Genomic DNA, 22332 nt, shown 5'->3' with positions numbered 1-22332 from the left:
TGGGGAGGATGCTGAGGTACCGGGGCAGATTTGGGGGGATGCTGAGGTACAGGGGTAGATTTGGGGGGGATGCTGAGGTACCCGGGCAGATTTGGAGGGATGCTGAGGTACCAGAGCAGATTTGGGAGGATGCTGAGGTACCGGGGCAGATTTGGGGGGATGCTGAGGTACCAGAGCAGATTTGGGGGGGATGCTGAGGTACCCGGGCAGATTTGGGAGGATGCTGAGGTACCGGGGCAGATTTGGGAGGATGCTGAGGTACCGGGACAGATTTGGGGGGATGCTGAGGTACAGGGGTAGATTTGGGGGGATGCTGAGGTACCAGAGCAGATTTGGGGGGATGCTGAGGTACAGGGGCAGATTTGGGAGGATGCTGAGGTACCGGGGCAGATTTGGGAGGATGCTGAGGTACAGGGGCAGATTTGGGGGGATGCTGAGGTACCAGAGCAGATTTGGGAGGATGCTGAGGTACCAGAGCAGATTTGGGGGGGATGCTGAGGTACAGGGACAGATTTGGGGGGGATGCTGAGGTACCGGGGCAGATTCAGGAGGATGCTGAGGTACAGGGGTAGATTTGGGGGGATGCTGAGGTACCGGGGCAGATTTGGGGGGATGCTGAGGTACCGGGGCAGATTCAGGAGGATGCTGAGGTACAGGGGTAGATTTGGGGGGATGCTGAGGTACCGGGGCAGATTTGGGGGGATGCTGAGGTACCAGAGCAGATTTGGGGGGATGCTGAGGTACAGGGGTAGATTTGGGGGGATGCTGAGGTACAGGGACAGATTTGGGGAGGATGCTGAGGTACCAGAGCAGATTTGGGAGGATGCTGAGGTACCGGGGCAGATTTGGGGGGATGCTGAGGTACAGGGGTAGATTTGGGGGGGATGCTGAGGTACAGGGGTAGATTTTGGGGGGATGCTGAGGTACCGGGGCAGATCCAGGAGCGCTGCCGGGTTTTTTGGGGCTCTGGCCCGGCTGCCGCGGCTCCGGGAGCGCCGCCAGCTCCGGCGGGGAGGATGCCGCGGCTGCGGCTCGCAGCCATCCATTGCGGGCTGCCGAAATGTTTGGGAATCAGCCGTTTCACGGGAACAAAAGGAATTAATTGGTGGTTTAGGCCTAATGAGACCGCTGCGCAAATTAACAGCCCTCATCAGCAGAAACAAACAGACTCCTTAAAGGAATCGCGGCCCGGCCGGGGAGCGAGGGGGGTCCGGCGGCTCCATCTGCGCCCCCGGCCGCGGTGGGAGCGGGGGAACGGGGAGCCGAGCCCCCCGAATTTGCATCTGAAAGGGGCGAGCCGCGACCCCCGCCCCCCGGCCGCCGCTCCGCACACTGCCCGCTTGTTCCCGCTGTTTACTTAAGGCGTTCCTCAATTCCCAGCGAGGATTTGGATTTCTTGGTTTATTTTCTGCTGGCAGGGGAAAAAAAAAAAAAAAAATAGGAGGAGGAGGAGGACCGGGAAAAAAAAAAAATCTGTCTGATCTTTAATAATCAAAGTAATTAGAATAATCCTTTCAGGGCTGAATGGGGGATTATTTCTTCGCGTCGTTTTAGTTTCATCCTCGTTTTGGGCTCCTAAAACGTGGAAAAAAAAAAAAAAATAAAAAGCGCTTCAAAAGGCTCGCTGTGGTCCCGGGCCCTCTTGGCGCTCCTGGAAATTCCCACCCGGCGCCCGTTCTCAGGGAAAAGCGCCTGTTTGGCTGCGGCCGGTGGATTTCCTGGGGTCCCGGGCAAATAAACAGCGCGGGCGGCGAGACTGGGGCGGGTTTGTTGGTCGGCTGGCTCGGGCAGATAAGGAATTCTTTGATGGAGAGCGGCGACTTTGTGCGGCTGATGCGAGGCCGGCCGAGCTGCGGGGAGCGGGAATTACATCGGGGATTAGGAGGTCCCGAACCTCACCTATATTTCACTTTTGTAAACCAGCGAGGAACAAAGAACCCTTGGCTCGCCCCGAGGAAAGAATAATTGACACAATTCGCGGGCTCGGGATGATTATAATGTAAATAAACGCGAGGAGGAGGAGGAGGAGGAGGAGGAGGAGGAGGAGGAGGAGGAGGAGGAGGAGGAGGAGGAGGACGGGGCTCGTTTAGCCCGGAAAGTTTTCAGCTCGCTTTTAACGAGGGATAAACACGGCTTCCAAACCAGCGCCAAAAAATCAAAATCCCCAAATCCCTGCTTTTCCCCCCATTTCCCGCTCGGGGTGCAGCTCTCCAGGACTGGGGGAATCCCACGGGGAGCATCTGCCGGGGATTGCGACAGGCAGCGGGCAGCAGGAATGGCGATGGGAAGAATGTTCCAATCGGGAATTCGGGAATTTTTCCTCCAGGGAAAAGCCCCCGAGAGCCTTGATTCCAGCCGCTCCCCCAAGTGCCGCATCCACGCGGCCGCTGCTGGAGTTAGACAGGAGCAGGGCCGGGAAAATCCCTAAAAAATAAATAATTATTATTAATTAATGAATTTTTTTAATTTTCTTTCTTTTTTTTTTTTTTTTTTTTGGCAGCTTGACTCCCGATTTCAGTTAGGAAAAGGGAGCAAGACGCCATTGGAAGCTGAAAGTCAGGATTTTTAAGGGATGCAGGGATGATCCCAAATCCAACCTGGGAATTTTGAAGGGATGCAGGGATGATCCCAAATCCAAGCCGGGATTTTTAAGGAATGCAGGGATGATCCCAAATCCAACCCAGGATTTTGAAGGGATGCAGGGATGATCCCAAATCCAAGCCGGGATTTTGAAGGGATGCAGGGATGATCCCAAATCCAAGCCGGGATTTTGAAGGGATGCAGGGATGATCCCAAATCCAAGCCGGGATTTTGAAGGGATGCAGGATGCTCCTGACCCCTCTGGGTTCCCCGAGGCCGGGATGAATTTCCCAGCCGCTGCTCCCCCTCCAAGCATCCCGGGCTCTTTCCCCTGGGAAAATCCTGCTGGAAAAGCAGCGGGCTGTGAGGAGCCGGGTGTTTCCGCCGGGTTTTCCCCCGGGTTTTCCAGGCAGGGGGAATCACTCCGGGCTCGGGGCTTGAAGTGATTCCCGGTTATCCTGGGGAAAAGCGCAGGATGGGAAGCGGGGGAGCTCAGCGGGGCCGAATGCCGGCCATAAATGAATTCCTCTTAGGAAGTCAGTACCGCTGGCAGCTCCTGTCTGCGCCCACCCCTCGTTAGACAGAGCCTTGACCTTGACCTCATTGTCCCGTTTGCCGGGAGCCAGAATCCCGGGACAACTCGTATTGGCGCGCTAATCCATAAATATTGATTCATTGTTTGCGGTGTCATTTAAATGTCAGTTATAAGCCCGGGGCAGATCAAGATCTGGATCAACAATAAACTGGAGAGGCCATAAATCCCTGGGGCTTCCAATGGAGCTGCAGAAACAAAGGGAAGAGGCTCCGCAAAGCCCCGCGTCCCGCAGGAGGGAGGGAGGGAGGAGATCGATCATCGCAGCAAGGAGGGAGGGAGGAGATCGATCATCGCAGGAGGGAGGGAGGGAGGAGATCGATCATCGGGGGCAGCCCGAGCTGGGTGGCCCCGGGCCCGCGCCCAAATCCTGCTGAGCCCAAATCCTGCTGAGCCCAAATCCTGCTGAGCCCAAATTCTGCTGAGCCCAAATCCTGCTGAGCCCAAATTCTGCTGAGCCCAAATCCTGCTGAGCCCAAATCCTGCTGAGCCCAAATCCTGCTGAGCCCAAATCCAGCTGAATCCAAATCCTGCTGAGCCCAAATCCTGCTGAACCCAAATCCTGCTGAGCCCAAATCCTGCTGAATCCAAATCCTGCTGAGCCCAAATCCTGCTGAATCCAAATCCTGCTGAACCCAAATTCTCCTGAGCCCAAATCCTGCTGAATCCAAATCCTGCTGAACCCAAATCCAGCTGAGCCCAAATCCAGCTGAATCCAAATTCTCCTGAACCCAAATCCTGCTGAGCCCAAATCCTGCTGAGCCCAAATCCTGCTGAACCCAGATCCTGCTGAATCCAAATTCTGCTGAATCCAAATTCTGCTGAATCCAAATTCTGCTGAGGCCTCTGTGCCCTTGTCACTCTTCCTTCTCTTCTTTCTCTTCCTCTTCCTCTTCCTCTTCCTCTTCCTCTTCCTCCTCATCCTCATCCTCATCCTCATCCTCATCCTCATCCCCATCCTCATCCTCTTCCCCTTCCTTTTTCTCCTCCTCTCCCTCCTCCTCCTCCCACAAACACCCCCGGTCTCCCTAAATTCCATTTCCTTGTTCCCACCCCAGGAGCAGGGGGATAAAGCTGCCCCCTAATTTGGGGTCTGCCCCCAAGCCAGGGCGCGCCGAGGTTTTGCTGTTTTGGGGTTATTTCTCCTTTCAACAGCAGCCGCGGAAATGTTTGTTTGTGCTGCTCCGCTGTCTCCGGGAAGCAGCCCCGGAGCTCGTTATTTATTGAGCTCCATCGGTGACTTTAAAGGGAATCTTTTCCATCAGATTTGCAGCGGGATCATCTCCTTACTCTGCTTGACGGGAGGAAAAACCGCAGCTCGGAGGCTCCGCCAACGCTGCAGAACACGGGGCCATAAAATGACATTTTTCCAGGGCTGGAGGGGAAAATCCTGGAGATGGAAGGGAATGGTGGGCCCGGGGTTTATTCCCACCTTCCTGAGGTGGGAATATTGGGATATTGGGAAGGGATCTTTCCCTGGGAGGGTGGGCAGGGGCCGGGCTGGAATTCCCAGGGCAGCCGGGCCTGTGGATCCCTGGCAAGGCCAGGCTGGGGTGGTGGGAGCTGTCCCTGCATCCATGGGCAGATTCCAGCAGATTTTATGGGAAATCGGAAAGGATTTGGGTCCTGGCAGGGCAAAGCCAGCCCCAAATCCATCCCAGTCTCCGTGGGAGCGCTTTGGTGGGATCAGGGAATCCAAGGAGGGTTCGCTGATCCCGTTGGGGTTTGGGATCCCAAAATCGCTCCCAGCAGCTCGGGATGGGCTGTTGGGAATTCCCCCCTCTGGAATGACCACGGGAGTTTCTCCTTCCCGAAGTTTTAACCCCGATTCCCAGGGGAAAATCAGATCTGGGCTGGAATTTGTGTCTCGTGAGTTCATTTAATCCTCACAATCCTCTGAGGGAGCGGGACAGCGGGAATTATCCCGGACAGGGGGAATTATCCCAGGACAGTGGGAATTACCCCAGGACAGCAGGAATTATCCTGGGACAGTGGGAATTACCCTGGGACAGTGGGAATTACCCCGGGACAATGGGAATTATCCTGGGACAGCTGGAATTACTCCAGGACAGTGGGAATTATCCCAGGACAGTGGGAATTACCCCGGGACGGTGGGAATTATCCTGGGACAGCTGGAATTACCCCGGGACAGCGGGAATTATCCCAGACAATAGGATCTGCAGGATCTGCAGTTCCTCTCTCCAGCAAATCCCAAAGCTGGAGTTAATCCTGCTCCTGCCAGATCCCATCACCAGGACAGGATGGGGAGGGTGCAGCTCCAGCCCCGCCGGATCCCCCCAAACCCCTGGAGCAGAGGGAATTCCCAGGATCCGAGTCCTTTCCCTGTCTTCTGGCCCATCCCAAACCTATTAGGAATTTCATCCGCTCCTGATGGACCTTCCCAAGGATGTTCTCAGCTGCCCGTGCCTTCCAGGATGGATCAATCCCCAAATCCCCTCGGAGCAGGGAGCCCCGGCCGGGCTCTTTGTCCATTAGTGGAGCATTCCCAAAGCCTCCAGGCTTCCTCCTGGACGTGTCCCTGTAATTACGGGGAAGACGCGTCCTTTATAACGATCGGATCCGGATCAATCCGCAGCCACGACCTATTTTCCAATCAACCCTCCCCCAGAAAAAACCCCAAACCAAATCCACCAAAACACTTTGAAATGATTTGTTGTGATCTCCCCCAAATCCCCCCAAGTATTCCAATCCCTCCTTCCCCAATCCTTTATCCCTTAAGGTTCTTTCTGTTTCCATGAGCGGGATTCCCAATTCCGGCGGCGCCGTTCCCGGAGCTCTCCCCAGGCCCCCCCTCCCCCGGTTAAGCCGTGTGGGATTACAGCCCTGTAATCTTTGGGAACACATGTTGGGAAGGATAAAAGCAATTTTGTTGGGAAAACCAAAGGCCAGGTTCAGCCGGAATCAGCCCTGGCTGCACGGAGCTCTCACCCCTCGCAGGCCCCACGGGAGGAGGGAATTAAGAGAGATAAAACCCCAAAAAAACTGAATTTTGGCCGTTTTCCCCCAGATTGGTCCAATTTGCTGATTTGTGCCTGGGCAATAATTCCAGCCTGGGGTTTTCTCGGGCTTGGGGCTAATCTGGATGTAATTCCCGAGCCCCTGGCGAGGCCCAGCCGGGGATTAGGGGTTATATAAATGTAATTTCCTAATTAATCAGCGTGGGGCCAGCCCCACGCGGGGTTTGTCACCAGCGGCGGCACCCGGAGCTCGGCGGGAGCCGGGGAGGGGTTACATAACTGGGAAAGATCCGGAAAATCCACGGCCGTTCCCGCTGCTCTCAGCCAGACCCCCAGAGCGACAGCAGAGAAACCCCAAAAGGACCAGGACACCCCAAATCCCCGGGATTTGAGCCTTCCCTGAAGATCCCAGCATCTGGAAGGAAGAGGATTTTGTTTTCTTCCCCAGTATCCCACGGAAAAACGCGTTCCACAGGCTCCTGGAAAATAAACCAGAGTGTTCCTTGGCTGCCCTGTATTTCCAGGTGTGTTCCACCAGCACTAATGAACTAATTAACTCTCAGGTAGATTGGAGCACTCCAGCCTCCAAATGCCAAAACAAATCCTGCCATAATTCCCAGGAATCCTTGTCATTAGCGGCTGCCTAATTATCCCATTAATAGCACATCCCGGGAGAGGCGTTCGCTTGGCAGGCAAATATTTGGGATGGAACGAGCAAACACGGAGACAAACGGCTCCGTTTGCCCAGGGAGCCGGGAATGCCAAAGGGGTCAATTCCCAGGGGGAAAAAAAAATGGTAATCCATGGAAAAACCGGTGTTTGATCCAGGGGGAGCAGCTGGAGCTGCACGGGGGCACGAGGACAGAGGGGGCACAGCTGGGCAGGGGCTCCTGCGCTGGGGAAGGATGGGATTCCCAGAAAATGGGCGGTGGGAAAGCAAGGAGGACGTCATGGCAGGAGGATGACGTCACAGGAGGATGACGTAACAGGAGGATGACATCACAGGAGGATGATGTCACAGGAGGATGATGTCACAGAAGGATGACGTCACAGGAGGATGACGTAACAGGAGGATGACATCACAGGAGGATGATGTCACAGGAGGATGATGTCACAGAAGGATGACGTCACAGGAGGATGATGTCACAGGAGGATGATGTCACAGGAGGATGATGTCACAGGAGGATGATGTCACAGAAGGATGACGTAACAGGAGGATGACATCACAGGAGGATGATGTCACAGGAGGATGATGTCACAGAATGATGACGTCACAGGAGGATGATGTCACGGGAGGATGACGTCACAGGAGGATGACATCACAGGAGGATGACGTCACAGGAGGATGACATCACAGGAGGATGATGTCACAGGAGGATGACGTCACAGGAGGATGATGTCACAGGATGATGATGTCACAGGAGGATGACGTCACAGGAGGATGACGTCACAGGAGGATGATGTCACAGGAGGATGATGTCACAGGAGGATGACATCACAGGAGGATGGCGTCACAGGAGGATGGCGTCACAGGAGGATGATGTCACAGGATGATGATGTCACAGGAGGATGATGTCACAGCAGGGTGATGTCACAGGAGGATGATGTCACAGGAGGATGATGTCATGGTGAGGAGGTTACATCACGGCAGGAGGATGATGTCATTGCACTAAGATGACGTGGTGGGATGATGCCATGGCAGAAAGACGGTGTCATTGTGGAGGATGATGTCATGGCAGAAGAACGACATCATGGTGGACGATGACGTCACAATTACATCATGGAAGGATGATGTCGTGGCGGGATGATGGTGGGGGGTGGTGCCACAGTACGAGGGTGATGGTGAGAAGATGATGTCCCAGCAGGATGATGATGATGGCAATGATGACCATGATGTCCCAGCAGGATGATGATGATGGCAATGATGACCATGATGTCCCAGCAGGATGATGATGTCAGTTGTGATGATGGTGTCACAGCACAATGATGATGATCATGTCATGGCCAGGTTATAATGATGTCACAGCAATTGGATGATGATGATGATGGCGATGATGGCACTGATGTCCCAGCAGGATGGTGATGACAATGATGGCAATGATGGCAATGATGGCAATGATGTCACAGGAGGATGGTGATGATGACAATCATGACGATGATGTCCCAGCAGGATGATGATGACAATGATGTCAATGATGGCACTGATGTCCCAGCAGGATGATGATGATGACAATCATGACGATGATGTCCCAGCAGGATGATGATGACAATGATGTCAATGATGGCACTGATGTCCCAGCAGGATGATGATGATGACAATCATGACGATGATGTCCCAGCAGGATCGTGATGACAATGATGGCCATGATGGCACTGATGTCCCAGCAGGATGGTGATGATGACAATCATGACGATGATGTCCCAGCAGGATGGTGATGACAATGATGGCGATGATGGCGATGATGTCACAGGAGGATGGTGATGATGACAATCATGACGATGATGTCCCAGCAGGATGGTGATGACAATGATGGCGATGATGGCGATGATGTCACAGGAGGATGGTGATGATGACAATCATGACGATGATGTCCCAGCAGGATGATGATGACAATGATGGCGATGATGGCGATGATGTCCCAGCAGGATGGTGATGATGACAATCATGACGATGATGTCCCAGCGGGATGATGATGACAATGATGGCGATGATGGCGATGATGGCACTGATGTCCCAGCAGGATGATGATGATGACAATCATGACAATGATGTCCCAGCTGGATGGTGATGACGCCATGGCGGGAGGATGACGCTCATTCCTGGGATAACAAAGCAGGAATGTCCCCTCCGCTCGGGACCCACGGAGAGGAAGGCGAGGAACAGGCAGCAGGTTGGGAGTTCCTGTGATCCCAGCGGGCACAGAGAGGAAATCCCACACTTCCCATTCCCACACTTCCCATTCCCACACTCCCATTCCCACACTCCCATTCCCAGCCCCTTCTCAGCCCTTTCCCGGCCGTTCCCGGCGGGCTGAGAGTGCCGGGACCCCGCCGCGAGGGAGAATGAGGCCGTGCCTGGGAAAGCAAAGGTTAATCGGAGCTCTGCCAGGCTGGCCTTGAATGAGCCGAGCCTAAAGCGCAGCTGGAGCACAAAAAGGGCTTTGAGCCCATTGTGAGCCCGGGCTGGGACCACACAGGGACAGCGGGGGACGGGGACCGGCCCGGCGGTGGCTCCTCCTTCCCTCCCTCCCTCCCTCCTTCCCTCTCTCCTTCCCACCCCTGGAGTTCCTGGAATCCCTGCCCAGAGCATCCCCTGGATTTCCTGGAGCCTCCAGCCAGAACATCCCCCGGAGTCCCTGTTTCTCCTGGAGGCCCTTCCAAGAGCATTCCCTGGAGCTCCTGGATCTCCAGCCAGAGTTTTCCCTGGAGCCTGTGCCCGGAGCATCCTCTGGAGCTCCTGGATCCCATCCCACCCCATCCCAACTCCATCCATTATTCATGGCCCAGGCTTTGATTAAAAACCCGAGCAGTGATGAATATGCAAAAGCTCCGAGGAACAGATTTGTCAGATTGTCCGCCCTTCATCCCCAGAAAGGAAAATCTCCAGAGGTCCTGGAATTGAGGAGCTTCTCCCCAAATCCCGGCGTTATGGTTGGGATGAAACTCCTCCCTTCCACATCCAAATGGGAAAATATTTGTGTTGGGAAGCCGGAGGGAGGCCGGCGGGGAGAGGGGCGAGCGCACGAGAGGAAATGTGATTTTCATTCACATTGTGACTCGGCAGCCATTTAATTATTTTAATTAGGCTTAATTAGTGGTAAATTTACAATGATATGCTTGATACCTGGCATTAAATCTTCCATGCATAAATGTTTTGTTAAAACGGGAAAATAGGCGCGTGGCACCCTGCCAGCAATTAGTGCTGAATGCGCTAATGACAGATTAGGGCTGGGCCGTGATTCCCGGTGACAGTAGCGCCGGGAGCCGGGAGCTTCCATCTTCCGTCGGGAGCAGGGAGCATCCATTGGGAGCAGGGAGCTTCCATTGGGAGCAGGGAGGTTCCATTGGGAGCAGGGAGGTTCCATTGGGAGCAGGGAGGTTCCATTGGGAGCTGTGAGCTTCCATCAGGAGCAGGGGGCTTCCATTGGGAGCTGGGAGCTTCCATCAGGAATGGGGTCTTCCATCGGGAGCTGGGAGCTTCCATTGGGAACAGGGAGCTTCCACTGGGAACCGGGAGCTTCCACCGGGAGCAGGGAGCTTCCATTGGGAGCCGGGAGCTTCCATTGGGAGCTGGGAGCTTCCATTGGGAACTGGGAGCTTCCATCGGGAGCCGGGAGCTTCCATCGGGAGCCGGGAACTTCCATTGGGAGCCGGGAGCTTCCATCAGGAGCAGGGGGCTTCCATTAGGAACAGGGAGCTTCCATTGGGAGCCGGGAGCTTCCATCTCGAGTTGGGAGCTTCCATTGGGAGCAGGGAGCTTCCATGGGGAGCAGGGGGCTTCCATTAGGAACAGGGATATTCCATTGGGAGCCAGGAACTTCCACTGGGAACCGGGTGCTTCCATTGGGAGCTGGGAGCTTCCATCAGGAACGGGGTCTTCCATCGGGAGCAGGGAGCTTCCACTGGGAACCGGGAGCTTCCACCGGGAGCAGGGAGCTTCCACCAGGAGCAGGGAGCTTCCATCAGGAGCAGGGAGCTTCCATTGGGAGCTGGGAGCTTCCATCGGGAACTGGGGGCTTCCATTTAGAACAGGGAGCTTCCATCTGGAGCCAGGAGCTTCCATCTGGAGTCAGGAGCTTCCATTGGGAACAGGGAGCTTCCATTGGGAATAGGGTCTTCCTTTAGGAGCCGGGAGCTTCCATTGGGAACAGAGAGCTTCCATGAGGAGCCAGGAGCTTCCATCTGGAGCTGGGAGCTTCCATCAGGAACAGAGAGCTTCCGTTGGGAACAGGGAGCTTCCATCAGGAGCTTCCATCACAAGCCAGGAGCTTCCATCTGGAGCCGGGAGCGCCACCGGCACCTGCAGCACCACCGCTGGCCAGAGGAGCTCCCAGGGGAGCGCAATTCCCAGGAAATCACCAGTGGCTGGGATGGGACCAGCTCAGTGGTGGCCACCTGGTCCCCACACCAAAATCACCTAGAACATTCCCGAACTGAGCAGCTCCCAGCTGGAAATCCAGCTCCATCCCCCGGCCTCTCCCCCGGCCTCTCCAGGACATCATTCCCGCATCCTTTCCCATATCCTGGTGTGCCAGCGCTCTCCTCACTCAACTGATCCATCCCTTCTTTCCTGTGGAGTTCCAGCTGTCGGAATCCTCCTGCTCCTTTGGAATTCCACCCAAATTTGGGTCTCCTGGATTTCTATCGCAGTGGGGAAGGGCGGCTGGAGAGCCACGAGGCTGCTCCGAGCCCTGGGACCAGGCGAGGAGCGGGACTGGGGAAGGAATTCATGCTCTGCACGGAATCCAGCACGTGGAGCAATCCCAATGTTCCAATTAGCACTGGAAACCCCGGGAAGATGAATTCCAGTGGTTCCTAACTACAGTCAAGTGCACCAGGAGGGTTTTAGCTCTCTCCAATTCCTATTGATCTTCCTGTCTCCCGCTCCTACTGGAAACAATTAGAGGTCAATAAGCGACAGGAGCTGGAATTCCCAGCTGCCAGAGAAACCATTTGGAAATATTTCCTTGTCCTTTTACACTCGGAGCTCTGTCAATGCCGCCATCCAATACTTTTTTATGGAAAAAAAAAAAAGATCTTAGAAAATCTATCCGTGCTGTCTCCCGGCCTGGGAGCAGGGGGGATGAATCCAGAGGAGGGAATTGCAGAGGATAAATGGCAGGGAAGCTCTGCTCCAACAGCCCCATCCATCCTGGAAAGGCTGGAACGCCGTTACCCTCGGCGTGACCCTGCTGGAGGATGGGAAATCCTCCAGAATAGCCAGGGAGGAAATCCGGGCACGGAAAAGTGGGAGGCAGGTTGGAAACAGCGGGAGGATGAGGAGGGGGGAATGCTGCCAGACCCCACGCTGGGGCGCGGTCCTGGTGGGATTCAGGGCTTGGATTCCGCGCTGGAATGTGGGTGGGATGCACGTGTTGGGTGCACGTGTTGGGTGCACGTGTTGCACACGCATTTTGGACATATCAGTTGGTTGCATCCATTGGTTCCATGCGTGTGATGGACATGCTGGATACAACACGGATACAACGTGGATACAACAAGTTGGACGCGCACGGATAACCGTGTTGGACACACATGTTGGATACACCCATTGGATGGACGTGTTGGATACATCCATTGGATTGATGTGTTGGATACATCCCTTGGATACATCCATTGGAAGCAAACATTGGATACATCCATTGGAAGAAAATGTTGGATACATCCATTGGAAGCAAATGTTGGATACATCCATTTGATACATCCATTGGAAGCAAATGTTGGATACACCCATTGGAGGCACATGTTGGATACATCCCTTGGATACATCCATTGGAAGTAAACACTGGATACATCCATTGGAAGCAAATGTTGGATACACCCATTGGATAGACATGTCGGATACACCCATTGGAGGCACATGTTGGATACATCCATTGGATACATCCATTGAAAGTAAACATTGGATACATCCATTGGAAGAAAATGTTGGATAATTCCCTTGGATACATGTGCTGGACCTTGCATTGGATTCCCATGGATGAGCAGTTGGACACACGTTGGATGCAAACTCCAGGAACACCGATCAGATTCCCAGGGCTGCACGTGCTGGACACGAGTGTCGGATGCACCCCTTGGAACGAGCGCACGTGTGGGATGCGCACTCGGGATCCGTGTGGGATGCACACTCGGGATCCGTGTGGGATGCGCACTCGGGATCCGTGTGGGATGCGCACTCGGGATCCGTGTGGGATGCGCACTCGGGATCCGTGTGGGATGCGCACTCGGGATCCGTGTGGGATGCGCACTCGGGATCCGTGTGGGATGCGCACTCGGGATCCGTGTGGGATGCACCGAGACACTCCAGGAGCAGAAGAAGCACCAGGACAAGGCCTTGGCATCTCTCTCCAGCCTGAGGAGAAGCACCGTTCCCAATGGAAATCCCGGGATGCTCGGCAGGCGTGACCAGTTTCCCAAGGCACGGGTGGGTGCAGAGCCACAGAGCACAGCTCAATTCCCAGCTCAATTCCAATCTCAATTCCCAGCTCAATTCCCAGCTCAGTTCCCAGCTCAGTTCCCAGCTCAATTCCCAGCTCAGTTCCCAGCTCAGTTCCCAGCTCAATTCCCAGCTCAGTTCCCAGCTCAGTTCCCAGCTCAATTCCCAGCTCAATTCCCAGCTCAGTTCCCAGCTCAGTTCCCAGCTCAGTTCCCAGCTCAATTCCCAGCTCAGTTCCCAGCTCAGTTCCCAGCTCAATTCCCAGCTCAATTCCCAGCTCAATTCCAATCTCAATTCCCAGCTCAATTCCCAGCTCAGTTCCCAGCTCAGTTCCCAGCTCAATTCCCAGCTCAATTCCCAGCTCAATTCCCAGCTCAGTTCCCAGCTCAGTTCCCAGCTCAGTTCCCAGCTCAATTCCCAGCTCAGTTCCCAGCTCAGTTCCCAGCTCAGTTCCCAGCTCAATTCCCAGCTCAGTTCCCAGCTCAATTCCCAGCTCAGTTCCCAGCTCAGTTCCCAGCTCAATTCCCAGCTCAATTCCCAGCTCAATTCCCAGCTCAGTTCCCAGCTCAGTTCCCAGCTCAGTTCCCAGCTCAATTCCCAGCTCAGTTCCCAGCTCAGTTCCCAGCTCAATTCCCAGCTCAGTTCCCAGCTCAGTTCCCAGCTCAGTTCCCAGCTCAATTCCCAGCTCAGTTCCCAGCTCAGTTCCAATCTCAGTTCCCAGCTCAATTCCCAGCTCAATTCCCAGCTCAGTTCCCAGCTCAGTTCCCAGCTCAATTCCCAGCTCAATTCCCAGCTCAATTCCCAGCTCAGTTCCCAGCTCAGTTCCCAGCTCAATTCCCAGCTCAATTCCCAGCTCAATTCCCAGCTCAATTCCCAGCTCAGTTCCCAGCTCAGTTCCCAGCTCAATTCCCAGCTCAATTCCCAGCTCAATTCCCAGCTCAGTTCCCAGCTCAATTCCCAGCTCAATTCCCAGCTCAGTTCCCAGCTCAATTCCCAGCTCAATTCCCAGCTCAGTTCCCAGCTCAGTTCCCAGCTCAGTTCCCAGCTCAATTCCCAGCTCAGTTCCCAGCTCAATTCCCAGCTCAGTTCCAATCTCAGTTCCCAGCTCAGTTCCAATCTCAGTTCCCAACTCAATTCCCAGCTCAGTTCCCAGCTCAATTCCCAGCTCAGTTCCCATCTCAATCCCACCAGGAATCATCTATGGTACATTGAGAGCTGCTGGAGATGAACGGGGCTGGAGCATTCCCGAGTCATTTATCCCTTCTTTTCCCAGCTTGTTAACTCTTCTCCCAAACTCTGCTGTCATTCCCAGCTCAGATCCCATGGAGAATGGGAAGGATCCCAGAGCACAGAGAAGAGAAAATCAAAATGCGGGATCTGCTGGATCCCAAGGAGTCACGGAGAGCTGGGAATCCTCCAGCCCCTTCTCCCGGGGATTCCCAGGCACTGCCACGTGTCCCGAATCCCGGAATAACCCCCAGGGCACCTGAGCGCTCCTGAGCTGCCCCAGGGAACGTGACCCGATCCCGGAGCGGCCCTAAATCAGCCCCTGGCTCGGGGCCTGTGGATGTGCCTTTGGATGCGCCTCTGGACAGCCCCTGATTTAGGAGAGGCTTGGATTTCACTCGGATCCCATCGGACACACGGGCACTGGAGGGGGGAGATTTTCCAGGAGCTGGGAAAAAATAGCAGCAGCTCCAAAGGAAGGAGGAGAAGTTCCTTCCCGGGCCTCGGAAGGAGGAACCACTCCAGAGATCATTAAACCGAGCTTAGCTGATAATTGGAGCTTATAATTAAAAAATGATTTATTGACAGAAGCTTTAGTGGGAAATTATGTTGGAGCTTCCTGCTAAATCCATAAAAGTCCTCGCTCACATCCTTAAACTCCAGGATTATTTCTAACAACCCTTCTCCCTGGGAGGGGAGGGAGGAGCTGCTCTGTACCTGCTCCATTCCTCCCGGGAAAATCCTTCCTCATTAATTTCGGGATGGGATAGGCCTGGAGGAGCCACTTCAGCGCCACAGAGCCCTTCAGCTCAAGATGAACCCATCCAAAATGAAGATAAACCTGTCCAAAATCAAGATAAACCTGTCCAAAATGAAGATAAACCTGTCCAAAATCAAGATAAACCTGCCCAAAATGAAGATAAACCTGTCCAAAATCAAGATAACCCCCGCAAATTCCCAATCCAGAGGATTCCCTGCTCATCCCGCAGCAGCAATGCCATCCTTCCTCATCCTCCTGTCTGGAAAAGCCCAGAGAAGGTTTAATTAGGATTTAATTTTGATCTGATAGCAATGAAGTGTTTAGTAAATATCAATCATTATCCAGGATATTTCTTCAATTGTTTTCCAGGATCCCAACGATGCCAGGGATCCGGGAACCTCCAGAAATCGTGCGATTTTTTAACGAACAATCAGCTTTTAAAACATAACAGCGCTTCCAGGGGAGGAAGTGAAAGGATCAGCCGGAGCCAGGCCAGGATTTGGGAGCCGGAGGAGCCACGGGAGCAGTGGGAAGGCCGGGAAGTGACATCCCAACCTCGCTCCTGCTTTTCCAGCAGGATCCAGGGCTGGCCTGAGCATCCTCCGAGCCGCAGAGCTCTCCCGAGCCGCGGATGGATCAGCAGAGGCGATTTTGGGGAGCGTCACCATTCTCCTCCTGGGAAGACGGACCGATCCCTGCTGGATTTTAGGGGAGCAGGAATTTCTGCCCCAGGTGACCGAGCAGCTCCGATCTGTCTCTGCCCGCAGCAGAAAAAGCCCCACGGGAGCTCCTCCAGCTCCATCCCAAACAAAGCCTCCCTTGATCCCGCGCCGTTTTGTTCCCATGGCACGGAGGTCAGCGGGAAAGGAGATTTATGAAGGCGCAAACAAACCTCGGGAATGCTGCCGGTAATTCCACTTCCGTCCAAAAGCGCGGTGGTTTTTAAAGCTCCTTTAAATGATCTCTTCCCAAAGAAAACTCCCGTGTAATCTGCCGGGGAGGGAGGGAGGGAGGGAGGGCTGCTGAGCCATGAATTATTCAGGAAAGGCTCTCGGGAGCCTCTGGAGATTATTCCCACCATTGTCCGCCCTGATGGGTCATTATGCGCTCCCCGGATTTAATCTTTGGGGCTATCCAGCGGCACAGAAAAAATGGATGAATAACAATTTTCCTGTAATAACCTTCAACTAACCTTTCAACCGGAGTGAGTAATTCCAATCCTATTTTCACATCAATGCCGCAGTCAAAGCCAGGCAATTATCCCTTATCTCTTCCAGAACCCTCCTCCTTTAATTTTTAAAGGGATGTTCAAGCACTTATTGGAGGCAGGGAGAAGAAAGGAGCCTGGGATGGAGTTGGGAATGGTTTGATGAGCGGTGATGAGCTTTGGATAATTATTAATTTCTCCCCCATTTTGCCGCATTCCTCAGTTCCCAGTCTCCTCACCCTGCTGGGAGAGCGAAGGGATCATCTCCCCGATTCCCTGAATCCCGCTTTTTGTCCCCAATTCCTGAGTGTCCCCGGCGCTGTGGGGTGGCTCTGGTGTGCCCCGGCTCTTCCAAAGTCACCCACCGTGTTCCCAAAATCCCGGCGATGCTTCCCGGGATAGCGAGGCAGAGGAAACCATTCCCCCGTTCCCAGGCGGTGTCCCCAAAGTGGGGACATCACCCTCGGTGTCCCAAAGTGGGGACATCACCCTCGGTGTCCCCAAAGTGGGGACATCGTCCTCAGTGTCCCAAAGTGGGGACGTCACCCTCAGTGTCCCCAAAGTGGAGACATCACGCTCATTGTCCCCAAAGTGGGGACATCGTCCTCATTGTCCCAAAGTGGAGACGTCACCCTCAGTGTCCCCAAAGTGGAGACATCACCCTCGGTGTCCCCAAAGTGGAGACATCACCCTCGGTGTCCCAAAGTGGGGACATCGCCCTCATTGTCCCCAAAGTGGGGACATCACCCTCATTGTCCCCAAAGTGGAGACATCGCCCTCATTGTCCCCAAAGTGGGGACATCACCCTCGGTGTCCCAAAGTGGGGACATCACCCTCATTGTCCCCAAAGTGGGGACATCACCCTCGGTGTCCCCAAAGTGGAGACATCACCCTCGGTGTCCCAAAGTGGGGACATCACCCTCAGTGTCCCCAAAGTGGGGACATCGCCCTCATTGTCCCCAAAGTGGGGACATCGCCCTCATTGTCCCAAAGTGGGGACATCACCCTCGGTGTCCCAAAGTGGGGACATCACCCTCATTGTCCCCAAAGTGGGGACATCACCCTCGGTGTCCCAAAGTGGGGACATCACCCTCATTGTCCCCAAAGTGGGGACATCGCCCTCATTGTCCCAAAGTGGAGACGTCACCCTCAGTGTCCCCAAAGTGGGGACATCGCCCTCATTGTCCCCAAAGTGGGGACATCACCCTCAGTATCCTCAGGGCCCATTCTGTAATTCCCTGATCATATACATATAGAAAAAAAAAATTACAAAGTTATAAAAATAAATAAATATAAAATTCTAAATATATCCCTATAGATAATATGGATATATATGGATAATATGGATAATATGGATAACATATGGATAATATATCCATCTAGAAATATATGGATATATAAAATATAAATATATAAAATGAAATATATAAAATAAGAATATATAAAGAAAATTATCAAAACATATAAATATAACATTAAAAATATATAGATACAGAAGTATAAATATTTAAATATATAAAATAAGAATATATAAAGAAAAATTATCAAAGCATATAAGTATAAATTTTAAATATATCGATACAGAAATACAAATATTTAAATATAAAAAATAAGAATATAAGAAGAAAAATTACCAATGCATATAAATATAAATTTGAAATATATCGATACAGAAATACAAATATTTAAATATATAAAATAAGAAAAACTATCAAAACTATAAACATAAGTTTTAAACACATGGATATAAAAATACAAGCATAAAAATATATTTACTTTATAAATTCGGGTCACCCCAGCAGGGCAGGATTCCAAGGCCCTGCTGCAGCAGCCCCATCCCAGCGGGATCTGGCGTTCCCTCTCCGGGCCTGGATCACATCTGCCATCAATCCAGGCGGGAATCCGCGCCCGGCTCCCGGCCCTTGCTGGGGGGGAATTCCCTCCCCGGGAGCTTCCCGTGGAAAGCTGAGCCGGAGAAATCCTGGAGCCGAGGCTCCATCAATTCCTTAGGAGCCGCCCCGAGCTGCATCCCAGGGCTCTGGAATTGCTGCAGGCTGGGAACAGGCCCCTGAAAATCCAGGGAGAATCCCGGGAAATGAACGGGCCGGAGCTGGGCCTGCTCTCAAATGCTGCCAGATTTCCCATGGAGGAGGTTGGGAATAAATCCAGAACTTGTGGAATTCTCTGGAAGGTGCCTTTGTACTGCCGGGGCTGGCGGTTCCTGGGCTATCCACAGGGAGACGGGCAGGAATTCAGGGATAACTCCATCCTGGAAGGGCAGGAATTCAGGGATTGCTCCATCCCTGCCAGGACAGGAATTCAGGGATTGTTCCATCCCTGAAAGGGCAGGGATTCAGGGATTGCTCCCTCCCTGCCAGGACAGGAATTCAGGGATTGCTCCATCCCTGCCAGGACAGGAATTCAGGGATTGCTCCATCCCTGCCAGGACAGGAATTCAGGGATTGATCCATCCCTGGAAGAACAGGAATTCAGGGATTGATCCATCCCTGCCAGGACAGGAATTCAGCGATTGTTCCATCCCTGCTAGGACAGGAATTCAGGGATTGATCCATCCCTGGAAGGGCAGGGATTCAGGGATTGCTCCATCCCTGGAAGGACAGGAATTCAGGGATTGCTCCATCCCTGGAAGGACAGGAATTCAAGGATTGCTCCATCCCTGCCAGGACAGGAATTCAGGGATTGCTCCATCCATGAATCTTCAGAGAGGTGCCCATCCCTGCTGGTGTCCCCTCAGTGTCACCCGGTGCCAATCCTTGTCCCCAGTCCCACCTGCAGAGCAAACTGCCCAATCCCGGCATTCCCAGACCCAGGAGTGGAGAATTCCCACCCCGGAGCTCCATCCCGACCAGGCATCAAAGACAAACATTTTGTCAGCGCTGACAAAGCTGAGCTTTTAGGAAAGGGGGGAGAAAAAAGGGAAAACAGGAAAAAAAAAATTAATTGGGACAAGTTCCAGCAGGGAGCCCGGTGTGCTGGAGGCAGGAGAGCCACCAGGAGCAGGGAATGATTTAGAGGGAAGCAGGGAGAGGATTTGGGAAACCATGGCACCGGGTCCCCACGGTGCTCATTAAGGTTGTACAGATTGCAGCTCCCAGCTCTCCAAAGTGCCCGTTATTAATCCATAAAAACATCGCCCGCGTGATTGAATCCGATGATTACTGCAGCAGGCAAACACGAGAGATGGGAAAATATCCCGGCGCTCTCCTGCAAAGGCTCTGGGAGCAGGGAAAGAAAAAAAAGATGGGATAAAAAAAAAAAAAGGAAAACGATGTGAAATATTAATGAGAGCTGTTTGCCCCCAGGCACGGAGCGCAATCCAGGCTTTCCCGAGGACATCCAGTGGAAGAGCTGATTACCAGGGATAAACATCCCGAAATATTCGGGATCTTTGGGTTCCACCTCTGGTGCGGCCGCCAAAGCCGAGTCCCTTATCAGCCCTCTGCAGGCGCGGCCCCGGGGGATCCGGAGCGCCGGGAACCATGGAATTAGCACCGGGATGAGCCTCTGGAAGATGGCGCGGGAGCCTCGGGCAGAGCAGCGGATTTATGGCCGGCTGGGATCCCTGGAAGTGTAACCAGTGGATTGAGGACACCTCGGGAGTGCCAACAATTAGCAGGGAAGTGGGGAAGGAGGAGCGCCCACGGTGCCGGGCGGGGATGGAAGCGCCATCCCGGCTCCCAGGGATGTGGGAATGTCCCCGGGAGCGAGGGCAGGATCCTGGAGCACGCAGGTTGTGCTCGTTGGGATCGAGGCCGGTTGTCCCAGGTAGAGTTGGGAATTGAGCACCCACAGCGCTGGTTTTCCATGGTTTTCCAGGGATGAGCTCCTGGCGCCGCTGGACGGGACACGAGGGTGACACTCGGCTCCACCTGGGCGCTGCCACGCCCACACACCTCACCCTTCCCGCCTTTCTCCCAACATTCCCTTCCCATTTTTGTGCTGTTTTCCCCTGAATCCCGGAATCCCAGAGGCTGGAAGAGCCCTCCAAGGCCATCGAGTCCTGGCTGTGCCCCATCCCCACCTTGTAGCCAGCCCAGAGCACTGAGCGCCACATCCTGGAGTTCCTTGGGCATTCCTTGGGAATTCCTCAGGAATGTGTGCTCCAAACCTCCCTGGCCACCCTTTCCATGAAGAAATTCCCACCTGGAATGGTTTTGAGCAAACAAATGGTGCTGCTGATGGGAAAACAGCCCCATTCCCACTGGGATCTAATGGGAGAGAACAGCCCCATTCCCACTGGGATCTAATGGGAGAGAACAGCCCCATTCCCACTGGGATCTAATGGGAGAGAACAGCCCCATTCCCACTGGGATCTAATGGGAGAGAACAGCCCCATTCCCACTGGGATCTAATGGGAGAGAACAGCCCCATTCCCAGTGGGAGTTAATGGGAGAGAACAGCCCCATTCCCACTGGGATTTAATGGGAGAGAACAGCCCCATTCCCACTGGGATTTAATGGGAGAACAACCCCATTCCCACTGGGATTTAATGGGAGAACAGCCCCATTCCCAGTGGGATCTAATGGGAGAGAACAACCCCATTCCCACTGGGAGTTAATGGGAGAACAGCCCCATTCCCACTGGGATTTAATGGGAGAACACCCAATTCCCACTGGGATTTAATGGGAGAGAACAGCCCCATTCCCACTGGGATTTAACGGGAGAACAGCCCCATTCCCACTGGGATTTACTGGGAGAGAACAGCCCCATTCCCACTGGGAGTTAAAGGGAAAACTCCCACTGAGGATGGAGCCGAGATCCACAATCCCCAGAAACAACGGAGCTGGGATGCAGCGGATGAGCTAAAATTAACCCGAGAGCTCGTTAGCGAGGCGAGGGAACATCCAATAAAGTGACATTTTCCTTGTAACACGTTGCACTTGGAGGGTTTTCTGTCCTTGGCAATGGATTTGCCGCTCGGAGGTGCTTCCCTTCTGCTCAGCCACCGAGCCCGGGCTCATTAGGGAATTTTTAATTAGCTTTTCTTTCACAGGGAGCCTGGGATTGAAGTTTCCACGTGAGCAGTGAATTGTAGATCTTCCCATTAAAATCCCGGTTTGTCCCCGGTCTCTCCTCAGCTTGTCTCCATCCAGCATCCGGTGGTTTATTTGTTCAAATCCCAGTGAATCCCAAAAGGTTTGTGGAATCCAGCCCGTCTGGATCCTCGCTCAAGGAGACAGGTTACTCATTCCTTGGGCTTTTCCCACAGAAAAGATTCCATCCGGTCAATCCATGAGTAAAACCAGGACAAGGAGCACCAGGCCCAGCCAAGCCCAATTCCCAGACTACAGTGAAGCTCATTCATTCATCCCTAGGGATGAGGCAGGGAAAGGAATCCCGATGCCTTTGGGAGAGAATTCCAGAGAAAACAAAGGCCTGGCTTCAACAGATTCAACACTTTGGAATCACCGGCCCATTCCAGGCCCAACGGAAGGGAGGAGGAAGGGGAACTGGGAAAAGCCTCCCTCTTTCCTGAAGTCCTGCTGCAGGTTTTCATGGATAAAAATGAAATCCTGGAATTGCCGCTGGCCCAGGAAGGAATCCTCTTGGAACTGTGATGTTCCAGAGGCGCTGGTGGAAGGGAAGTGGGAGAACACGATGGAGAGGAGAGGGATGTCAGGGTGGGAAGGACAGGAATGTCACCATGAAGGGAAGAGGGATGACATGACGTCATGGCCGTGCCGGACCTGGCTGAGCTTCCGTCATTATTCCCCCTTTTTTCCCCAAAAAAGATGGGGAAATTCGAAGAAACAGGAGCACAAATTAAAGCATTCGAGGGTTGTTTGAATCTTGCCAAAAGAAGGAGATGCT

General features: G+C 53.5%; 2 long non-coding RNA genes across 2 annotated transcripts; one reads left to right on the top strand and one right to left on the bottom strand.

Annotated features, from left to right (window-relative positions):
• Window positions 1-1417: 1417 nt before the first annotated feature.
• Window positions 1418-16964, bottom strand: LOC144246940 (uncharacterized). Its single transcript, XR_013340653.2, has 2 exons — window positions 16186-16964; window positions 1418-2424 (listed from the first exon to the last, which is right to left on the bottom strand). It is a non-coding gene; the product is annotated as an uncharacterized LOC144246940 (long non-coding RNA).
• Window positions 14478-21393, top strand: LOC146766561 (uncharacterized). The gene is made up of 2 exons (XR_014957726.1): window positions 14478-16201; window positions 19824-21393. It is a non-coding gene; the product is annotated as an uncharacterized LOC146766561 (long non-coding RNA).
• Window positions 21394-22332: the final 939 nt, after the last annotated feature.

Source organism: Lonchura striata, chromosome 10, assembly GCF_050655825.1.
Source record: "Lonchura striata isolate lonStrDom1 chromosome 10, ASM5065582v1, whole genome shotgun sequence".
In the NCBI taxonomy this organism is placed as follows: Eukaryota; Metazoa; Chordata; class Aves; order Passeriformes; family Estrildidae; genus Lonchura; species Lonchura striata.
This window is presented reverse-complemented; position numbering and strand designations above follow the sequence as displayed.